This window comes from Lepisosteus oculatus, chromosome 14, assembly GCF_040954835.1.
Source record: "Lepisosteus oculatus isolate fLepOcu1 chromosome 14, fLepOcu1.hap2, whole genome shotgun sequence".
NCBI lineage: Eukaryota > Metazoa > Chordata > Actinopteri > Semionotiformes > Lepisosteidae > Lepisosteus > Lepisosteus oculatus.
Window position 1 is genome coordinate 48,333,658 of NC_090709.1, and position 21,876 is coordinate 48,355,533.

A 21,876-nucleotide genomic window follows, 5' to 3' on the forward strand; every position below is an offset into this window, starting at 1 on the left:
CTGGGGTGTCCCCCACCCACATCAGTAGTTGAAACTGTACATCTTTACCCAAGCAGACTCTGACAGCTTATATTTGCTTTAAACACAACCCTTGCACTCCTTCTCCTGTAGCCTCCTGTTACCTATTAGAAAACTTTATATCACATTTTTATGCTGTTTTAGTCTAAAAACAGAACAGCTGTGCTCCTGTGTCCCCCAGTTACTGCACACTGTAAGATTATTTCACTTTTATTTCAATCCTGAGATAAATTTAGGAAGGCTAAAGAGGGGTTTACTAGATTAAAGCTGTTAGTTCACGCACGGCTCTCGTTTCAGCTTCTGACATGTTCTTTAATTGTGAAATCAAGCCTCTTTCTTCCAATTTCTCCAAAAAACACATTTTTTTTAGTAACTGCACACCAGCTTATTAGTAGTTTTGTCTTTGGGGTTTTATATCTCGGTATAACATGAAAGTCGCACAATAGTTTCGACAAACTGGCGGCTCCCTTTTCTCCTCCTTGGGAGTCTTTTTACCTCCCATTTGCAGCGCTCGCACTTCTGCATGCATGCTTCGTGAGTTATTAAATCAAATCTGTCTCCACTGTCCGTAATATCAGGAAAGCATAGTTGTACATTCTTGGCAACATCAGGTTTTAACACACTCAAGTAAATTTGGTTTATTACTGTGGAAGTATCTTCATTCACTTCCTTTTCATCGGCTAACCCCGAGTATACTATCCATAAAGCTATAAACCTTTCTGTAAAATCTGAAAACATCCTCACTTCCTTCTGCTGACATGCTGTTACTTTTCTCTAATCAGTTTTCGGTGGGTAATGCTCTTTCAAAAATCTCCACACTAATTCCCACCCTTCTCCCAGATTCTCTCTTAAGGCGTTCTATTTCTTCTTTTGCTTTTTCTTTTTCTACATATACAACTTCGTTTCGTTCAGCCATTGCTTTTAGCTTTTCCATCTGGGATTTTTGCGTCTCATCTATGATATTCTGTTGAATTCTCAAATATTCCTCTAACTATTGTTTATTTTTATCCAAATATTCATACACTTTTCTACATTCTTGTTCAGCCTAAATTCCGTCTGACAGTCAATATTTCTTTTAAGTTTCACTTTGGATTAATCAAACTTTTTTTCTTCACACCAAACCATTTTCACGTCTCCCACGCGCCCCGCGGAATCCCCCAGTCGAGACAAACTGACGAACTATCACAATACGGGAACACCAGGTTCCAAATCCTGGCTTTAAACACACAGTTGAATTGAGTTACCATTTTCGGCTCTTCTGCGAGTACAGTTCTAGTTACTACCTTCAGCCGTACTGCAGTCGTGTACCAGGATGCAACACCTTCTTTTTCTACCCCACCTTCACAAAAGAGGCATCTAAAAACACATACACCATTAACTCATTTTTCTGTTGTATTTGCTTCAGCTTCAGGAAAACCCTGAACCCACCACAGCAACATGGAGAGGACAAGGGACTTTTTAGAAAAGAGGAGTCCTTACCTCTTTTTAGAAGCGGCTGCCTATCTTTTCCTCTCCATGTCCGTGTGGTTTAATTTAGATGGACACTTCTTCATCATTTGGGTCATGTATCCGCCAATCTGCCTCCTCCTTTTTAGAGGATGTTGTAAACCTTTAGGAACAATATGATCTAGCAACAAGGTTATGTCACTGTAATTACAGATGCAGCCATTCAAAGTGAGCGGTACAGAAACGTACCGCAGGTATGATGACACGGGGTACCGCGGTGCGTGATTGGTTGACCGACAGGGGCACTCGTGGTCCGTTGGTCTGTCGTAGAAAGACTTACTGTAAACGTCTTTACTGTGCCCGTTGTAGATATTGAATTTTACCACTGAAGGGAAATCTTAGTAGCTGAGCATAAAAAGAATAGGAGCATACTGTAACGCGTGTGAAGGCCGTAAACGATATTAATTTTGGAACGTAAACATACAGTATATAGCTGGTCTTGGTACTTTAAAGAAAAAAATACACACCAGTATTCCATTTCTCCCTAAACATTGTAAGCTTCGAAGTCTTTAACTAACGTGATACCGGAGTCAACAAGCATACTTTTAGAATTTGATTAAAAGGGAATATAATATGGAATCGCGTATCTAAAGAATTTAATAACGGTATGATTATAGCCGTGTACTGCGGCAGGGCTGTGTAGGGCTGTTTCGCCTGCCTGATCATGCAAGCTGTCTTGTAGCCTACTGGTCTAGGTGTGTGACTACCAACTGGCAGGTTGTGTGTTTGAATCCAGCTGGTGCTGGACTTTTATTTTAACAAACATTTCTTCGAAAAAATAGGTAAGCGATATTATGGACAATCAATTGACTTTTATATTTCAAAATATCGCAACATGATCGATATTTGCGATATTTTGAACATATCTTCCCTCCTGACAGCGGTTCCTGCTTCTATTGTGTGTGTGTGTGCAACAGTAAATTTTTATAGAGAAATGGAGGCTGGACAGTATGCGTTACAATATAAACAGTTATATTGATTTAAATCGTGTTCTGATTTAAATCGCAAACGCGTGTTTAATTATGTGTTTTTTAATCATGATCAGGCTAATGCATTTCTACATTTTCTGTATGAACCAGCTTAGAGGTTCATACAGAAAGACAGCTTGTGTTTAAATTGAGTGTAAGGTAATTTATGCTTCTAAAGTCATGGTCAGTATTGTTGTACTGTGCTGTACTGTGTCACATTATTTTATAGCGTTTTTATTGCGTTATTAAATCCGGTGGCGCTGTGTTAGTTTCCTGACTCACATTATTTAAACTGCGACACTGATCATTCATCTCTAAATAAACTTTATTTTATATAGCGTTTTAAGCGAATAGGTAATTAGATTGCTCATAAACCTAATCACTTTTTCTACATAAACACAGTGTGATTGCTCTCTGAAAATGCTTTTCCTTTATTTTTAAAGTAGGCTCAGATTTCAACTATAGATCGTATTATTATAAACTTTCTTGGAAAAATGTATTTTATGTAAACCATGTTTGCTGTTAATTCATTTAGGGCTAAAATACGTTCATTGTCTTCCAATCGAGTCAAGTTGACATTGGAAGCCTGCCACACCCGGACTGTTAAACCAACGCATTAGCACGTCAAAGCCCATTGAGCCAGTATTGGCTTTAGTATTTAGTATATTGTAACGCTTACGGCAGACAGGCACTGTGTAGGAGCCGACGCACCAGAGCAGCGCATCGAGGGAGCGTCTGCATTTATAACTTAGTTTTTAAAATTAGTCAAGCAATACGAAGCATCTCCTTTTACTTAGTGCCTGAGCATACTGCAACGCGTGTGAAGCCCATAAACGATATTAATTTTGGAACTTAAACATACAGTATATGGCTGGTCTCGGTACTTACACACATACACACCAGTATTCCATTTCTCCCTAAACATTTTAAGCATCGAAGTCTTTAACTAACGCGATACCGGAGTCAACAAGCATACTTTTAGAATTTGATTAAAAGGGAATATAATATGGAATCACGTATCTCAAGAATTTAAAGACCAGACAATCGCAAACTCGTTTTCAATAAAATTATTTTATTCATTCAGCAGTTTGTGAGAGGGACATCCAGCAGGGAGAGACACACACACCGGTTTTCATTGACAAAATTGTTTTTTTTCAATTCCTCTTGTCTAACAGGAATGTTTTGTTTGTGGACAGACTGTTAGACAAGAGGAAAAGACCGCCTCCTCCTACGAAGCATTTCGTTGATCCGATCACGAATTCTTTTCCAGTCGTACGCAGCAAGGGTTGAGAATCTCCGATTCACCATCGTACTAATGGTTTCCCGGAGATTGCAAGGCAAGGCTCTTTTGCCTCTGGACCCATCGAAATTTACAGACGTGGTCCACCCCCAGTAAATTTCAAAAGTCACAAGATTTCGAAACACGAGGGCGGCGTAGCGGTCGGCTCTTGCTTTCCCGTCTATGCCGATGCACTGCAAGTACAACCCCCCCTCCATCTCCGGGGTGATGGGTAGCAGTTGGACATCTGGGAGAATTATTCGTCCCACTGGCATCTGTGAATTCCGCTGTGCTTCCTGGGGGGAGATAGCCGGCGGGGACAGCATCAACAGATTCCTGCGCGGTGGTGAACTGAGAGGCCGGGATGGAGTGTCCTGAGGCGGTGTGTGCTCTGCGGGGGGCAGAGCTTCCGCCAGGCATTGCAGCCTGCGCGGTGGGGAGAGGCACTTTTCGGGAGACAGCTGCTCAACTGTTTGACTGCTGGAACTCTAGCCTCCCAATTCTCCCCAGTAATGCATCATAATGCTCCCGCTGCTGCCGAAATGTCTCCATACAGGTGCTGCTTCTACAGGTTGGCACCCTGGCCAGTGGCCGAGAGCAGAGACCCACGGCCTGTGGCAAAATAACATAATTCATGTAAGAAATAAAGTCACACAGTAGTATTCATCAGTCGCGGAACAGAAGTCAAAATAAACTTTTCTTTTTTTCCATCTTACCGCTTTCTTTTTTACTGTCCTGGTGGTAGATCGTTTCGCCGGTGCGGTGTTTTCTTGAAGAACAGGCTACGAAGAAATAATTATAATTGAATTTAAAATTCAAAACGGCAATAATACCTTGTAATATGCGCTGTAATCGCGTATTTCAGATGAAGTCTGCTGTATTTGCTTACCCTTCGCTCTTTGGAAGCTGGGGCGGCAGAAGCACCCCGTCTCTTCCGTAAAACGCCTTGGTCTCCATACTGTACTATGGTCGCTGTAGTGCAGGTTCGCAGTTTTTTTTTTTGTGATGGGAGCTCACCCAATCCCTTGGTGTCTTTTATGCGTCACACATACTGTATTTCAGCGCCATATATTTCATGGATATTATGGAATATAATGGATGGTTATCTTAGTTATCTTTCTAGTTCACAGGTTTGCATGCATAATTTAATTTTGAAAGCCACTGAGACATCAGGTACTACTGTTGTATTTATGAAAAAGAAACAAAACAAAAAACATACTAACAACTGTGCCATCCTACTCCTTAGTTAATACATTTTATTATTCATAAACAGTTAACATTGTTAGCAAAATATTTTGAATTATATTTAACCCTATTTTTTCTTTAGTTTTGTATTTAACTTATTATATGATAGACTTAATGTATATTTGAACAATGAAAATATATTTTTACAAGATTTTACATTAAGCATTTAAAATTAATATGGTTAATAATAGTAAACCGTAACATGCTGTAACAAGATCGGTTAAACTGCGAAGAAAATGCTTTCAGAGAAAATGTTTCAGGTGTGAAGAACATAGATCTCCAATGCAATTTCAACCAAACCTGTTCCCACACACCCTGCCCCCACTACCATTAGAATATACACAAACATTTTAGCGTTTCATTCTGAGCAGAAGACCCTCACACCTGAGTGCTGGCTGTGACGAATTAAACCGGTTTTACAGGTTTCAATCATAGACCATGTGACATGGGACTCAGTAAACTACAGTAACACCGTATTTGATAACGCTATAAAAACGCTATAAAATAATGTGACTTAGCACAGAACAAGTTTACAGCACAGTACAAAAATAAATGCTGACCATGACTTTAGAAGCATAAATTGCCTTACACTCAATTTAAACACAAGCTGTCTTTAGCCCTCTAAGCTGGTTCATACAGAAATGTAGAGATCCAGGCTCAGAACACACAGCTTCATTAGCGAATACATATGCAGGACAACTAGAGAAGACGTTTTACAGAGGATGGATTTTTAGAAACATCCCATCATATTCACAACGTGAAATCTAGAAAATAATATTACCTAACCAAAATCCGCAATATGGAAACAGAACCTGTGTAATTGTTGATAGATGATGTACTCGTAACATTTTTTCAAGACGAACTACAACATTTAAAAAATGACTTGTATGTACTTGATATCTCTAATCAATCCACGGGTCCCAGCACAAAACGAAACTAAAACGCATACCGTTTCGCGCTTCTTATTAGTTGCTCAAAAGTAATTTGACCGTATGAAATGCATAATATAAACCTAGAAACATATACGTGAGCAGTACTTAAGCACTGTAGTATCGGTGTTAAGACATACCTCTCAAATACTGTAAATCAAGTTAAAAATATCTGAAGACCGATTCTGGTCGTAATGAAACCATGCAAGGGAGTTTTTATGTCCGTTGCAGTTCTTTTGCAACATGAATATAATTATATCGTTATTAATTTCTTGAGATACGCGATTCCATATTATATTCCCTTTTAATCAAATTCTAAAAGTATGCTTGTTGACTCCGGTATCACGTTAGTTAAAGACTTCGAAGCTTAAAATGTTTAGGGAGAAATGGAATACCGGTGTGTATTTTTTTCTTTAAAGTACCGAGACCAGCCATATACTGTATGTTTATGTTAAGATTTCCCTTCAGTGGTAAAATTAGATATGAATATTCAATACTTAAACGGGCACAGTTAAGACAATAAATATACATATACATATTGTATACAGTACAGTTTGCATACGGTAATATGTTTATGTTACGCGATTAAAAAATAAATAAATAAAACTGGAAGGTCCAGCACCACCATTATGTTTATATGGTTGTTTTTGTTGGTTGGTTGTTATTATGGTTATTAATAATACGATCTATAGTTGAAATCTGAGCCTAAATAAAAAGAAAAAGCAAGTGATTAGGTTTATGAGCAATCTAATTACTTATTCGTTTAAAACGCTATATAAAATAAAGTTTATTATTAATTTGCTGGACAGAGCGGTGACCATTATTATGCATAAGACAAAGATAACGATCCTGATCAGTTTAGAAATTTGTGTACGCTGTAAGGTTTTTACTTCTTAAACTTTTAAAATACATGTTTTGAATAGAAAGAAATCCTCTTCCTGGTACAGTATGTATAGCAAACCAGCACGTCTTTTTTCTCCAATCAGAGGGGTGTCAGATGGTGTCAGCCAATCACCATTCTGCGTTGGGTAGCAACAGGTGACTGTTCTCAGGCGGAAGATGTAAACAGCTTAATGTTCGTGTTAAATATTTTTTTTAAATTCAATTAAACGGGCACAGTTAAGACATTAAATATACATATACATACTGTATACAGTACAGTTTGCATACGGTAATATGTTTATGTTACGCGATTAAAAAATAAATAAATAAAAATGAAAAGTCCAGCACCAGCTGGATTCGAACACACAACCTGCCAGTTGGTAGTCACGCACCTAGACCAGTAGGCTACAAGACAGCTCGCATGATCAGGCAGGCGAAACAGCCCTACACAGCCCTGCCGCAGTACACGGATATAATCATGCCGTTATTAAATTCTTTAGATACGCGATTCCATATTATATTCCCTTTTAATCAAATTCTAAAAGTATGCTTGTTGACTCCGGTATCACGTTAGTTAAAGACTTCGAAGCTTACAATGTTTAGGGAGAAATGGAATACCGGTGTGTATTTTTCCTTGTGATATTTTAAGCTCTAGTTGAATGATAGGTGTCACATTTTAAATCATTTTCGTAGCTAGAAATTATGAAACGCCCTGTTAAAAGCAAGGAAGTTTTTATGCCCATTGAAGTAAAACAAAATGCCTGACAAAGTATGGCTTGGACTAAAGAAATGTGCTAAAGAAATTATACTTTGAGTATACAGCTTGTCCAAAGTCATCCATTATTAATACTATTAGTAATATCTTCAGTAAAGGCTTTGATGCATAAATATTTCTGATAAAGGTAGGTTGTGTACTTTTGTCCAACTGAGCAATCTTGCTTTCATAAAATATACCAACATTTGAATGACTGATGATTAACATGCTGTAATACACAGTTCAAAATTAAAGGCTCGAATGCTGTACATGAGAGGTTAAGCTCCCCCTGGCGGTTTTACAAGGCGACGCTGGATAGCTAGTCACGTGACACACGTGATACCGCGTGATACCCCGGTGGGCGTGTTGCGGTATGCCGTGAAATACCTCACCCATTTTGAATGGCTGCATCTGTACAAATGTCAATTTTTTTTTGTAGATTTAAAGGTGTTCTCTGTTTTCAAAGGATAGGTTCTTAAGTGGCATTATGATTTGTTATTGATTTTGTATCATTGTATTATAAAGTTTGTGCTTTCTGTGTTTATATCGTATTGTGAACTTATTTTTTAAACAAATGCTTACAAAGGCAAACACGGCACACATCTGTTTATACCAGTGGTGAATTGTACATTTTTATTAAGTACAAGCTACTGTGCACTTCTGGGAGTATAACAGGTTCGATATAAAGTGGCAAAAATATAAAAGGGGAAAATACCCCAGACTGCGTGTAAAGCCCTCGTTGTGACTTTTTTAGATTAAAATGGTGTACTGTGCACGAAATGTTGCAGAAACACAATCTGATATTTTGATAATTATTATTTTAATAATTTGATCAAATTGAGGCCCAGGATCCAAATCTTCAGTTCTGACTTTTTTAAGTGATATCTTTCCTTCCTGTCGAGGAAGTCACACGATGTGAGCAATTGTTTTTTTTACGTTGCGATCCAAAGAGCCTCAGACGCACTGTAACCAAACCAGGATGGATTCTGCTGGGAGCCGGACTGAGCTCATTCTCACTCCCTGTGCTAAAAACAGAATAAGCTCTTCCCCGAACATCGTCTACAGTTGCTGGATGGTGCTCTGCGTCTTACTGCTCCGGCAATTACTTTGACGAAAGACAGATCACTTGTGCGCTTTTAACCTTCTCGCAGCTACGGGCGAGACTGACGCTCACGAGATGAAGGCACCCGCTGGAACACATTCTCTAACTTTCACAATCGCGACAGACTTCGCTGTGTCAGTGTTCTGTGTAAAACGTCGGTTTGAACATCATGGGAGCTGTTTTTAATAAGCTGCTGAGAAAAGAATATTTTAATCTTCCTGCTGTCAGTAGTATTGTGAATATAGTTGACCCTTACCTGAATGAAAACAGGATGTAAAGGAAGGGTTTCAGAAATCAAAAGTGTAACGCTTACGGTCGACAGGCGCTGTGTAAGAGCCGGCGTACCAGAGCGGGTGACGTCACCGCCCTTCCCTGTGATAGCAGGACCACAGCTACTGGGCTGTGGAGAGATCTCTCTTTGGCTCACGGGGCTAGGTCGCTGCAGAGAGACGCGGAAGTCCCGGGTTCGAGCCCTGGACGGTGCAGGGGCCGACCTAATGCGGCAAGGGCGCCCGCCTGAGCCCCCGTTGCGTTACATTGGTGTCAGAAGTGGGATGGGATAGCCCTTCGCCGGGGACGGCGATTTAAGCGGGGGAGAGTGTAACGCTTACGGCCGACAGGCGCTGTGTAAGAGCCGGCGTACCAGAGCGGGTGACGTCACCGCCCTTCCCTGTGATAGCAGGACCACAGCTACTGGGCTGTGGAGAGATCTCTCTTTGGCTCACGGGGCTAGGTCGCTGCAGAGAGACGCGGAAGTCCCGGGTTCGAGCCCCGGACGGTGCAGGGGCCGACCTAATGCGGCAAGGGCGCCCGCCTGAGCCCCCGTTGCGTTACACAAAGCTTTATTCCCGTGCTTACAGTCTGGGTAATGGGAGACTGCGCTGTTCTGCTTCCTATGGTCATATACGGGTTTTTCGCATGAAGCCGTATTGAACAGTATTTCTCGCGTTGTGAACGTGTGCACACAGCTGTCCCCCGGGTTCCAGTTCGTGCGTAATTACGCATCGATGAAAAACCGGAGGTGGAAAAAGGGTGTGGAAATATCCACAAGTCGTGGTCTTTAAAATGCATTTGGTTTGACGGCGTTCTGTGCTTCCATTGCGAAGATATGGACAAAAGAATATTCGTGCTTGGTCAAAAAAATGTCATAAAACCGAAAAAGTAAAGGCTGAGAAATCATCCACAATGTATTTTGTACACAAAGCAAGTGTTTTTGTAACTCTAAGAGGTTTCGTGAAAGCGCTACAGGCGTGCTAAAATCGTTTTCGAACTTCGAGCTAACTTTACCCCGGTCTCAATAAAAATGATCAGAAACCGAAAGCGCTTCCTATCCGGATCAGTATATTCCGATACCACTGGTTCTACCGAAGAAATAAGAAAACCCGAACTCAAAGCAGTGTGTTGCCATTACGGGTACTCTGTCTGCAGCTGCTTTAAGATCTACTCACACCGTGTTGCCATTAAGGCTACCTAGTTAAAAAAAACTTATCGTCACCTTTTTGAACGTGATTATTAGACACCCGCTAAATCTCCACCGAGTTTTCTTGAGAGATCGTTCAGCGAGCAAGTAATAAAAACTACTTCGCTTCCAACCTCTGCTGTCACGATAAACTCGAACGTGATGTTCTGCAGATGTGCAGTGTACCTTTCCTCTTGTCGTATTCAAGAGTACTCACTGTGTGAGCTCCTCACTGCGTGTTCTGTACTCTACTGTGATTTAATTTAGATGATTACGTGGAGTAGAGTGACAAGATCTACTTGAACATTTTCGTTTTTTGAAATGAAACACTAAATACACTACTGTAAATACAAGTAATGGACATTTAAAATAACCACAGTACAGCTAGAAGAGTGAAAGATAAAAGACTATTTAGAATGACATTCACAATAGAATTAAAAACGGCACAGCCGCCCGAACAGGGACTTGAACCCTGGGCCCTCAGATTAAAAGTCTGATGCTCTACCGACTGAGCTATCCGGGCTCTGAAAGAAGACCGACACTGTCGGGATCCTCGCAAGTCACGTGTCTCTTGTTCCGAGAGCAGTCATACCTGACCCGTCTGGAATGACCACTGACAGACTATCCAGAAGCGACGGCACCAATCCCAGTAGAATGAGTGAGAAATACAGCATGACATGGGTAGTAAAGGGGCTCCCACAATCCATCTTTCCTCACATTACTGATTTTTTTCAATAGCATTTGGACCTTTTTTCACATTCAGATTTTTTTCTCATTTGATAAAATCTTTTAATCAACAACATTAAAAAGAAAACAAATGGAACATTTTTTGGAACAATAATTAAAACAATCTTTCAATGCCTTTGTTGTATACGTGTGCACACCCTTTATAAAGGGAGTTGCAACAGTGCTGAAATTTAAAGAGCATTTCTGTAGAGAAAACAGCCTTGATGTTAAGCTTAGGGAGCCTGTCTTTTAGAAATTCTATTTCTTAACACCTTGCACAGCCTCCCGACAGACTAACAAATATTTTTTGGAGAAATTGGCTCACACACCGGAAGACACTCACGTTTATTTACGTTAGAGTATGTGAATAACAGTTTAACCGAACAAGTTTGTAATTGTGATATTGTTAAAATTCAATAAATCGTCTCTCAACAGTTAGAATTTATTAAGAAATTGTTTTATTTCATAAACTATAAGACAATTAAGAGAGTTTATAGGTCATATCCGTCGCTTATGTTCTTTTAACTCTAGAGTTCAGGATCCAAACCCAGCTGCGGACGATTGTGTTTCTTGAATCTCTTGTTATCATCAAAAGTCGATGTGTAGTCCTTCAGTACTTTCTCGAGTTGTGCCATGGATATTTTATACGTTCAATACTTGTCATGCTCTTTTGCATTTTCCTTAACAAACGGAAAAAGTTAAAAGTGTGTTTATGGCTGTGCTTCACATCTACACGAGAGCACTTGTAACAGTACAGGACACGCAGTGAGGAGTTCGTGAAGCTTTCAGTTTAGTGCGGAGTTCAGAAGGAGGATTCGCTCGCTGAATGATCTCTCAGGAAATCCCGGGTGAGATTCAACAGGTGTTTTCTGCAACAGCCACGACAAGTGTGAAGCAATCTCAGGATTTCTTGAATTTGAACTAAATTATTAGTTCAAATTTAGGATTTAACAGAACTAAATGAGGTACATTTAAAACAGCAGCGGAACTCTGCAGCACGTCGAGTGTGCCTGCATTTAATTGTGTAAACCTGGCTCTCTCTGAACACGAGCAAAGAGTTCTCACTCAACAACAGATTGCAATGTGAGTACTGTAAGATAAAGCACCTGGAGATGCCAGGGATCGAACCCAGGACCTCATACATGCGAAGCATGCGCTCTACCGCTGAGCTACATCCCCGATGCTAAAATTTGCGGAACAGACTTAGAGATGTGCAAATGCTCACTGATCACACCACTCACGAAGAATGCCTGCAGTTTCCCACTTTCGCGTTTCTTCTACTACAGAGTAAATTCATAGGAATGAAGAAATAAGGAAGGAAAAATAATCGCATCGAAGCTTAAAGAGACTGGGCACAAATTAATCTGTTATTTTTGTATCCAGTTACATGGGCGACGGTGGTTGATTCCCAGACGGGGGAGTGCTTTTTTTCTACCTCCTTACTCGACTGTCTTTCAATTCTATTTTATTTGTAAGCTTTTTGCATCTTTTAAGTGCTCTTGATTAAACTATGCATAGAAAAACAGCAGTGCTGATGATTTAATGTAAAAGGGTGAAAGGACGCCCCAACCACAGGAATGGTAACAGGAAGGATCGTGTTCTTATTTAATATGTCCTTTTGAGATGTCTTGTCAATGCACACAGGCGGTAGAGCTGAATAATTTACTTTTAGTGGTGTTTTTAAACAAAGATGGAACACGTTCTTTCTATACCAGGAAGAAAGGAGCAGACTTTACTTTAAGAGGCAAAATGACACCTTATCAAAGCTAATATTAATTAAAATGACATCACAACAAAAGAGTGGAGCCTTGAGTGAATAAAGCCTTGAGTGGAGCCTTGAGCTTTCATTGGACGTCTGTGTCTCCATAACTTTGTAGGTAAGAGAGGATTGTGATAATTTGCAGGCGCTTCTCGGAAGTGCGTTGGTGGTACAGGCGCCTTCCAAATAATTGAGCCAGGTTTGAATCCCAGCCAGTGCAAACCCAAATCTTTTCAAGATAATCTGTGGTCCGCTAACACATCTTTTGAAACACTACAACAGGTAACACCCCGTGTAAAACATCATGAGCATCTGTTAAACCTCTCTACCTGCCCGTTCCTCACAGAAACATGACGAGGGTCTAAAGGGACATTTTGAGCCGTAGAAACATTTTATCATTCCGTACTTTCCTGTGCAGTCAGGCCAGTTCTACTTTAACTGCGCCCGACAACGGAGGTAGTTTTGAAAACAACGAGAGTAAAGGCACACTGCACGTCTGCAGAACATCACATCCGAGTTTAAGGACAGCAACATCAGAGATTGGAAGTTAGGGAGTTTCAGGTCTGTGTTTTCATTATAGGTTCAAGAAAATCTGAATACCTTTTCAAGAAGTATTTCAGAATCCCAGTCAAAGACAGTACGAATGCCGCATAGATCTGCATTGTACAATTAGTATACTGTTTGTCCGTTGAATCAAACACGCCTTATGAAGCATTTCTAAAACAGGAGAGATCGTTAGGGAATACGTCTTCCTGTAAAAATAAAATTACTTCAAGGGCACTATAAGCAGAGGTGTGAAAGCCTGCTCTACAGAAGAACAAAAGCCAGAGATGCCAAAGAGGTCGAGATTTCACCACATGAGAGAAAGCATCTCAGAAAACGAAGTTGCGGTCGTTTCCACACATTATAAAACCACTAGGTCAAACAAGAGCTGAAGAGCCGCTGTTGAAAGTAACACGGCCGAGCGCTCTAAGGAGCTGGCTTAAACCTTAAGCCTCTTCAGGAGCATCTGTTGGAGTCACACTGCTACAGCGTATCTCCTTGTTAAGTATCCCTTTTATTGTTGTTGCTACCTCCAAAAAACTAGCAATGTGGGAGTCTCAATAGTAAGAAAACATAACTGTTGCCAGTGATTAGTGCATATCCTGCCTTGATTTTTAGTCAACAAAGCTTGTCTCTCTTCACACCCATCTTCCGAATGATCGCCTCAGCATTGGGAAGGAACGTGCGCTTGGTACAGCCCCCCACTCCATGGTCTGATCACAAACAGATCCGGTGAGCTGTCAGTCGAGGTTGGAAGTAACTAAAGCACTAAGAATCTGACTTAGGAACGAGAAGACCGTGTTTTTTTAAACGAGTAAGGCTGACGTGCCTGTCGAAATTGTGTTTCCCTTTCACTGTGTTGTATTTGCCCTATTAGTACAACATCAATTGTGATGTCATCATTGCCCATTGGTTTGTCTTGTTGTCATTGTGTATTTTACATTACAGGAACTGAAAGTACAGACTGCTTTAATTATAAGAAAGTTTTTTTTCTCTTTCCTGATGTATTGGTATTTGAAGGCTATTGGGCAGCAAGGATTTATCTTCCTGAACTCTCTATATAAGATATGGGTCCATGATCATCTTAGTTTAGATGTACCTTTTAAAGGTGGTATTATTCTCCATTGTTCAGCCTTCAGACATACTTGGAAAGTTTTAGGCACAGACATAATCTTTCTTAATCCCCTTTTATCCTGAGGTGACGTCCCAGGCACGCTTGCCCCCTGGGAATATTCACTGTGCTCTTCAGGCTTTTTTTCTGATTCTTCACAGATTTTTTCTCCTTCAAACATGTCACCACTGTCTGTGCTGCTGTGTGCAGCCCATGCATCTTCTGTATCTCCTGATGAACTTCTGAGCTCTGTGTTGCCTTCCAAACTATGTCTCTCACTTTGACTTGAAATATGGACTATAGATTGTATACTGTCATCTGGTTTTGAATACTTACCAATACTCACCTCCTTCTGCGCCCTAAGCACTTGGATTCTTACTTTTTTTCTATCTTCATGCCAAATCACTGATAACCATTTCCTGTTGCTGGAGCAATCCTCTCCAAGGACTCTGTTTGACAGTGTTGACCACATATTGTCATGCCACTTAATTTTTTTTTCTAGCTTAAAAAACTTCAGAAATTCTTTGATCTCATTCCCTACTCCACCAGCCACAGGTCTGGCCTCCTACTTCTCTGTCCTTCTTTAAAATGTGGCATTGCCAACAATCTGAAAAATAGGGAACACATCTGAATGAAGTGGAAACATAATTGAAATTCAACTCCCAATGGATGTTAATAGTGTAGGAGTGCAACAGATGTACAAATCCATTCAATGTTTTTATTTCTGTGTTTAATTTTTGAGGGACCCTATATTTTGATATAGCATCAATCACAAAACAGCATTCTGTCAATGTCACGACCACCAGCCAACTGGTGGAGATCAACATGTGTTAATCCACCAGCACATGCTCTACTGTGCAGCAAGCAGCACTGTTTTAACCATTCAAACCCGCTTCCCGCTACTCGGTATTGAGTCTTCTCTTTGAGAGCTCTACCTCGCGTTTACTCTGAATCTCGCTTACTGGTTATGGACTCTCTTTTGCCTCTCAACCTTGGACCTCGCCTGACGTTCTGGATTGTTCGCCTGTCTCAATAACTACTTACATCTGCACAGGATCTGCATACCTTTTCACTGAGGATTTCTGACAGTCACAGCCACATAAAAAACTAGAAAAGAAGTATGTGTTTCTTAAAAAAAAAATACCCCCCGAATTGTTTTTGTTTTTTTTAAAGTCAACATATCTGGGTTGTGTTTGCAAGATTTTTAAAAATTGCAAAGTTTGTGTGGGTATGATTGTAAAAAATCAAATCATAACTGAAGAAGGCTCCATGGTCAAAACATTGTGTTTTCTTCTTCTCTTTTCAGCATGGAATAAACCTATTACTTATTCCTTGGAGATTACCATGTGCCAATAAGATATGATCACTGTATTGACCATATACAATTTCTTGCATTAGGAATTCCTATTTTGCATACCACAGCTTGCTCTCCTTGAGACACGCATACAGGGAGAGAAGCTGGGGGTCAGAGTACAGGGTCAGCCATTTATATGGCACCCCTGGAGCAGTTGGGGTTAAGGGCCTTGTTCAGGAGCCCAATGGAGTAGGTGTCACGCCCTCTGCAGCCAGAGGGCGCTCCTTCTCTGTCCCGTCCCTAGTTTCCGGTCTGCTGTCCTTCCGGTCTTTCTCTTTCCCTTGGGCTATATATTTCCGGGTCTTGCACTCTGTCCTCACTCAGCATTGACGTTCGGATGTCCTGAGACCCGCCTAGCACCAGGGCGCCCCACGTCCGCTCCCTGAGGGCATAGGTTTCTATACGGCATTCCTGAACTCTTTGCACTAATGAGCCCGGGCCTTTTTCCCGTCTTGCCGCTACGCATATGGGTCTTTTTCCGCTCTCCTGCTCCCCACGGTGAGTCCCTTTGGATGTCCGTGACAGTAGGATTCCTCTGCCGACTGTGGGATGTAAACCAGCAACCTTCCAGCCACAAGTGCAGATCCTTAGCCACAGAGCCACCGCTCTGCCAAATGTGCCAATTCTTTAAAGGAAGTCCAAAAAAATGCTAATTTATTTTTAAAAATAGTTGCTGTAAATAACATCAGTGGCTATTGAAGAGTACATACAAGCACAGAGACAAGTTAATAAACTTGGAATGACTACTTACAGCTCTGGAAAGACCGAAGAAATTGTTTCCGGTTGTTAAGGAACAAGTAATAGGTTTATTCCAGGCTGAAAAAAAAAAAAGAGAGAAAACAATGTTTCGGCTGTGGAGCCTTCTTCAGGTGTGAGAGAGAGAAGGCAGTAGGCAAAGGTAATGTAGTGGGAGAACAAAGGCTGGGAGGGAGGAGGAGTGAGAGATGGGAGCAGGGGACAGAAAGAGAGGGCAATCAAGAGGTGTGAAGTCAGAATAGGTGTTGAGATGTGTGAAATACAACTTCCAATGAATGGAGAAAATTTAGTAGAATAGTAGTCTGTTGTTTAGAGAAGGGGGAAGGTGTGATCCTAGCTGCAGGATAAGTTTGGTTTCGGTAGTCTTTCTAATGTATGAGTTCAGAAAACCATCTTTGAGAACACAGATGGAGAGATTAGAGTGGTCATGGCCATCAGAGGTGAAATGAGAAACAGTGGTTTTTGGAGAGATCTTCAATCTTCACAGCCCTGACATGTTCTCTGAAGCGGTCTCCAAGTCTCCTTCCTGTTTCTCCAATATAGAGAGAAACTGGGCATTTACTGCAAGAGATACAGTAAATAAGGTTGCTGGAGGTACAAGATGCCATCTGGGTGATCCAGAATTGTCCTGAGGGGCCTTGAATGAGTGTGGTGTTGGATGTGTACTTGCAGGCGATACAGCGAGCTCTGTTGCAGGGGAAAGTACCTGGTGTGGATGGTTGCTGAGAGCGGTCAAGGGAGCTGTGAACACGAAGGTTGCGCAGATTAGGTGATTGGCGATATGAGATGATGGGGCGGTCAGAAAAGAGGGCCCCAATGGAGGGATCATCCTGTAGGATGGAAAAGTTGTCGTTAACAGTCCTGGGTATAGGAAGTGTGTTAGGGAAGCACCAAAGGAATGCGGTTGTTATGGTGGGAGTTCCTGATTGGGTTGATGGTCCGAGGGGTGTTTTTGGCTCGGGCAAGGGCCCTGTCAATAACACTGCTGGGGTATCTTCTGTTGATGAAAAAGGAGTAGATTTTGAGGGTTTGATTCTGGAAGTCGATGTCGTTGCTGCATATTTGTTGTAGCCGAAGGAACTGTGAAAAAGGGAGAGAATTTTTAGTATGTTTGGGGTGAAAACAAGAGATAGCTGTGTGAATCCGTGGGTTTGTAATAAACGGAAGTGGAGAGTCTGGGGTAGTTGATGGAGAAGTTGATGTCCAGAAACGGAAGAGTAGTGGAAGATATGTTAACCATATATTTGAGGGACAGGTGGAAGTTGGTGAAATGGTGCAGGAAGCACTTAAGCTGATTGTTGGAGCATGTGGCGGCACTGACGCAGTCATCAATATATCGCTTGTAGAGGTCAGGGACATAGCCAGTGTAGGAAGTGAAGAAGCGTTCTTCTACCCAGCCAACAAAGATATTGACATAGCTGGGTCCCATTCTGGTGCCCATGGCAACTCCACTCACCTGTTGGTAAAAAAGATTATTGAAGGAGAATGTGTTCAGTGTGAGAACCAGTGTTTCTGGTTGTTGTCCTTTAATTGATCTAATTTAATTGCACTAATTTCCCCCCCCTCCCACTCATCAGCTTTTGGATGAGAGATTCTGACCACTATATAAGATCAGAAGCAGTAGAAGAAACTGGCTTCTTTTCTGCTTATTTAACACACTCCTAATGCAAACAACACATTAAGAGTACAACGGAAAGGTTGCACCAAATGGGATCAAGCAATTTAAAACATATGTTCAAGGTACAGGAAAATTGTTATAGAGATGAATGGTATTCATGAAACAAATAATGTTGCAAAAAACTTTGCCAAAAGTCACAACCCATTTAACATTCATCAGACAGGTTGAATCAGTTGGATATCTCTTAGGTTCAAAATGCACTCAACGGCTGTATAATGCAAGCTCAAGAGTCAAAAGAACAGTAGTGAACTACAGTTCTTACAATAATAAATAGCCATTTGATCTTGTGAACGATCTATCATACACCCTTGAAATGATGTTACAGATTTGGAAGTTTGCACAGCTTGTAGTCTTTCTAACTCCATGAGACACACAGACAGGGAGAGAAGCTGGGGGTCAGAGCGGGTCAGCCACTGTGCTCTTGTGCCAAACAGGTCATACAAAGACTGCCATTCCTTATATCTTTCCCTGAACCTGTGTGTCACTTCCTCACCTTCCAGAAGCAAAATATCGAGCTTCCACACAATAAAAATTGTACATGACAGCAGACAATGGTCAGAGAAAAAAAAACAGGGGTTAGGCCTGTGGTCTTGCAAGTAAAATCACGTATCAAAACAAAATGCGTGAGGCTTGGGTCCCATTAGACTAGTGCCATGTGAAACCTGCCCTCCCCTGACTATGAAGTTTGAAGCCATCTTTCAGTTTAAAATCTTTACATAATGTTTGCAATAATATTGATGATTTATCAAATTGGACCCATCTCTCGCCCCTCATTCTGCCTTCTCTTTCTAAAAGATAATTAAAATCCCATCCCAATCAATATACTCAGTTCCTGAATTAGGACATATCTGTCATGTGAGCAACTCAGACAATATATATTTAAGAGTTTAAATTAGACATTCATGAAACCCAGATACACCACCAGTGCTCTCCCTGGTTTCATTACAGGGTGCTGACGTACCTCTACCATCTTATTTTAAATTAGAACAGCTATACCGTCAGATTTATTTTCTTTGGACCCACTCCAGATTGATGGGCCCAATGTCCACAGTTCTTCCATATCCTTATAGCAGTTTTTAAAGGGTAACCCACACTCCTGTAACAACACAATATCAGCATTTACCTTCCTCACAAATGATAGTATAGTCCTTGCCCTTAACTTGGAGCGAATGCTTCTCACATTTATTGACACAATATTAAGAGCCAAACTTAAAGTAGGACCAGGGGAGAATAAAAGCTCTGGCTACAATCATTCAGTAGGTGACACCTACCCAACAGGCCTCCCCCCCCTTTTGCTTTAATTGTCTCCTCCTCCACCACCCCCACAATCCATAGGATATTTCACCACCTGCCCTCCTTGAGTCTTTGGTTCTAAAGCTTGGTCAGTAAGATCACATATATTAGAGACATCTAAACCCATGGGAGAACCTACCTGAGGACTCGGAAAATGATCTTCCCTCACTCTTCTGCTCGGAGTTAAATCATTTTCTAAATCCAATGTCTCTTTTAGACTGCACCCTCTGTTCTGTACATTTCATTTGAGCACTTTCAGTCTCCACAGGTGGCAGGCTATTGGAAGAGCAATGGTCTTCCCAGTTTTGTTCTATTTGCAAAGGAATTTGGACAGTCTTTAAACACATGACCTTCACACTCACAGAGATTACATTTCCTCACACTTGTACATTCAGTATATGCATGTCCAATTTCCTTGCACTTAACACACACCACCTTTGTACAGGCATCCACAAAGTGACCCAGCTCCCCACATCTCCTGCACGGTTTTGGCTGCCGTTGGTAGAACACAAGGCCTCTATTTTCACCTAATCCAATCAAAGAAGGAATGTGTTTAAATCCACCATAACCATTTTTTGTCTTCATGCAATGAAACAGGTACTCTCCATGCACAGTTCCAGATGCCATCATCATCCAAGACTTTCTGAAGCTCACCTTTCACTAAACAATACTTAGACAACCATGTCAAAACATCTTCCTTCATCACCATCTCATTAAACATGCGAACAATCACAGTCCTATTAATTAATAATAATTGCTTACACTTATACAGTGCTTTTCTGGACACTCCACTCAAAGCACTTTACAGGTAATGGGGACTCCCCTCCACCACCACCAATGTGCAGCATCCACCTGGATGATGCGACGGCAGCCATAGTGCGCCAGAACGCTCACCACACATCAGCTATCAGTGGGGAGGAAAGCAGAGTAATGTAGCCAATTCATAGGGGGGGATTATTAGGAGGCCATGATTGGTGAGGGCCAATTGGAAATTTGGCCAGGACACCGGGGTTACACCCCTACTCTTTTCGAGAAACGCCCTGGGATTTTTAATGACCACAGCGAGTCAGGACCTCGGTTTTACATCTCATCCGAAGGACGGCGCCTGTTTACAGTCCAGTGTCCCCGTCACTATACTGGGGCATTAGGACCCACACAGACCACAGGGTGAGTGCCCCCTGCTGGCCCCACTAACACCTCTTCCAGCAGCAACCTTGGTTTTTCCCAGGAGGTCTCCCATCCAGGTACTGACCAGGCTCACACCACATTACAAAGATCCATCAGCTTCTGCCATTCAAACATTCTAATCAGGCCCACATCTTTTTTTCTACTCTATTTTTATCCAAAATTGTTCCAGTAACTTCGCCGATTGAAACTAATGTCAAAACCAATTCCCTTCAGCAAAGTGATTAAGCATTTGACATCTAATGCCTTAATCCTTTCTCTAACACCTTCCTTGAAAAGTCCAACCGTGAAATATCACCCGAGTGAGCCAAACCCTCACCACCCTTATACACCAAAAGTGAACAAATGTAACGGTGCATGCCGACCCTACAGGCCGCCATGGCCGTTACAAATGTGTCAAAAGCAAACTAAACCTAAACCGAAACCTCTGCTGTGCACCAAACCCACCAAAACCCTATTCCCTTAATCTTACACTTATACAAAAACTCCACTCTCGACTTCTGGGTTTAACCCTTTACATCTCGAACACTGGTTAGAGACTCAGTGTGTCCCAGGCTCAGCGGTTATATAGGACAGGACTCGGTGAGCTGCAGGTGAAACTCGTTGTTCTGTGCTCCCCGTGCGGAATGCGCGTCTCCTCCCTCCAGACTCATCAAACCGCCTTCATACTCTACAGCGGGAAAAAAAAACTCCCTTTACTGTCTTCATACAGTACATCCCTCTTAAATCCCAGAAACACAGAAACTCCAGGGCGTTTCTGTGAGTCAGTACTAGGTTTCTCTGTTCGAGGTTACAAGCAGAAACAATAAAAGCGCTGAAAGCAGGAAGTTATTTCTCCTCATAGGCATAAATGTGTAAAAATAAATGTTCTGATTCCTAAAACCTAATAAAATCCATGTAAGTCTCCTTTTCATCCCTAATGCATATAACTGAATAGAAACCAGTCAAGTTCAGCTACTTTTCTGATGTATATGAATACACTAGTTCTGGTGCAGCTCTTACAACAAAGATACTTAAGAACTTTTTTTTCATACGAGCTCTTGCCTTTTTTAAATTGAATATTTTTTCATTTCAGTAAATCACACGAAACACCAGCAACACTCATTGTAAGCATCTGACCAATCACATTCCTGAATTTTAAACCCATTTAGTATTTATTTTTAACTTGTTTTATTTTTTTTAAATTTCAAAACCTGTTTTAAGTATTCTTGCCATTTTTAGCATATTGTAAGTGGATTTTTTCAAATATTTTATTTTTTAAATCATATCAACCCATTGTAAGTTCCCATTGATAATTCCTGAGCTTTATAACTGTGTATTATTTCTTTT

General features: G+C 41.2%; 2 non-coding genes across 2 annotated transcripts; both read right to left on the minus strand.

Moving 5' to 3' along the window:
* Positions 1-10,592: 10,592 nt before the first annotated feature.
* On the minus strand, positions 10,593-10,665 carry trnak-uuu (transfer RNA lysine (anticodon UUU)). Its single transcript has one exon. It is a non-coding gene; the product is annotated as a tRNA-Lys (tRNA).
* A 1,310-nt stretch (positions 10,666-11,975) lies between these two features.
* trnaa-cgc (transfer RNA alanine (anticodon CGC)) lies at positions 11,976-12,047 on the minus strand. Its single transcript has one exon. It is a non-coding gene; the product is annotated as a tRNA-Ala (tRNA).
* Positions 12,048-21,876: the final 9,829 nt, after the last annotated feature.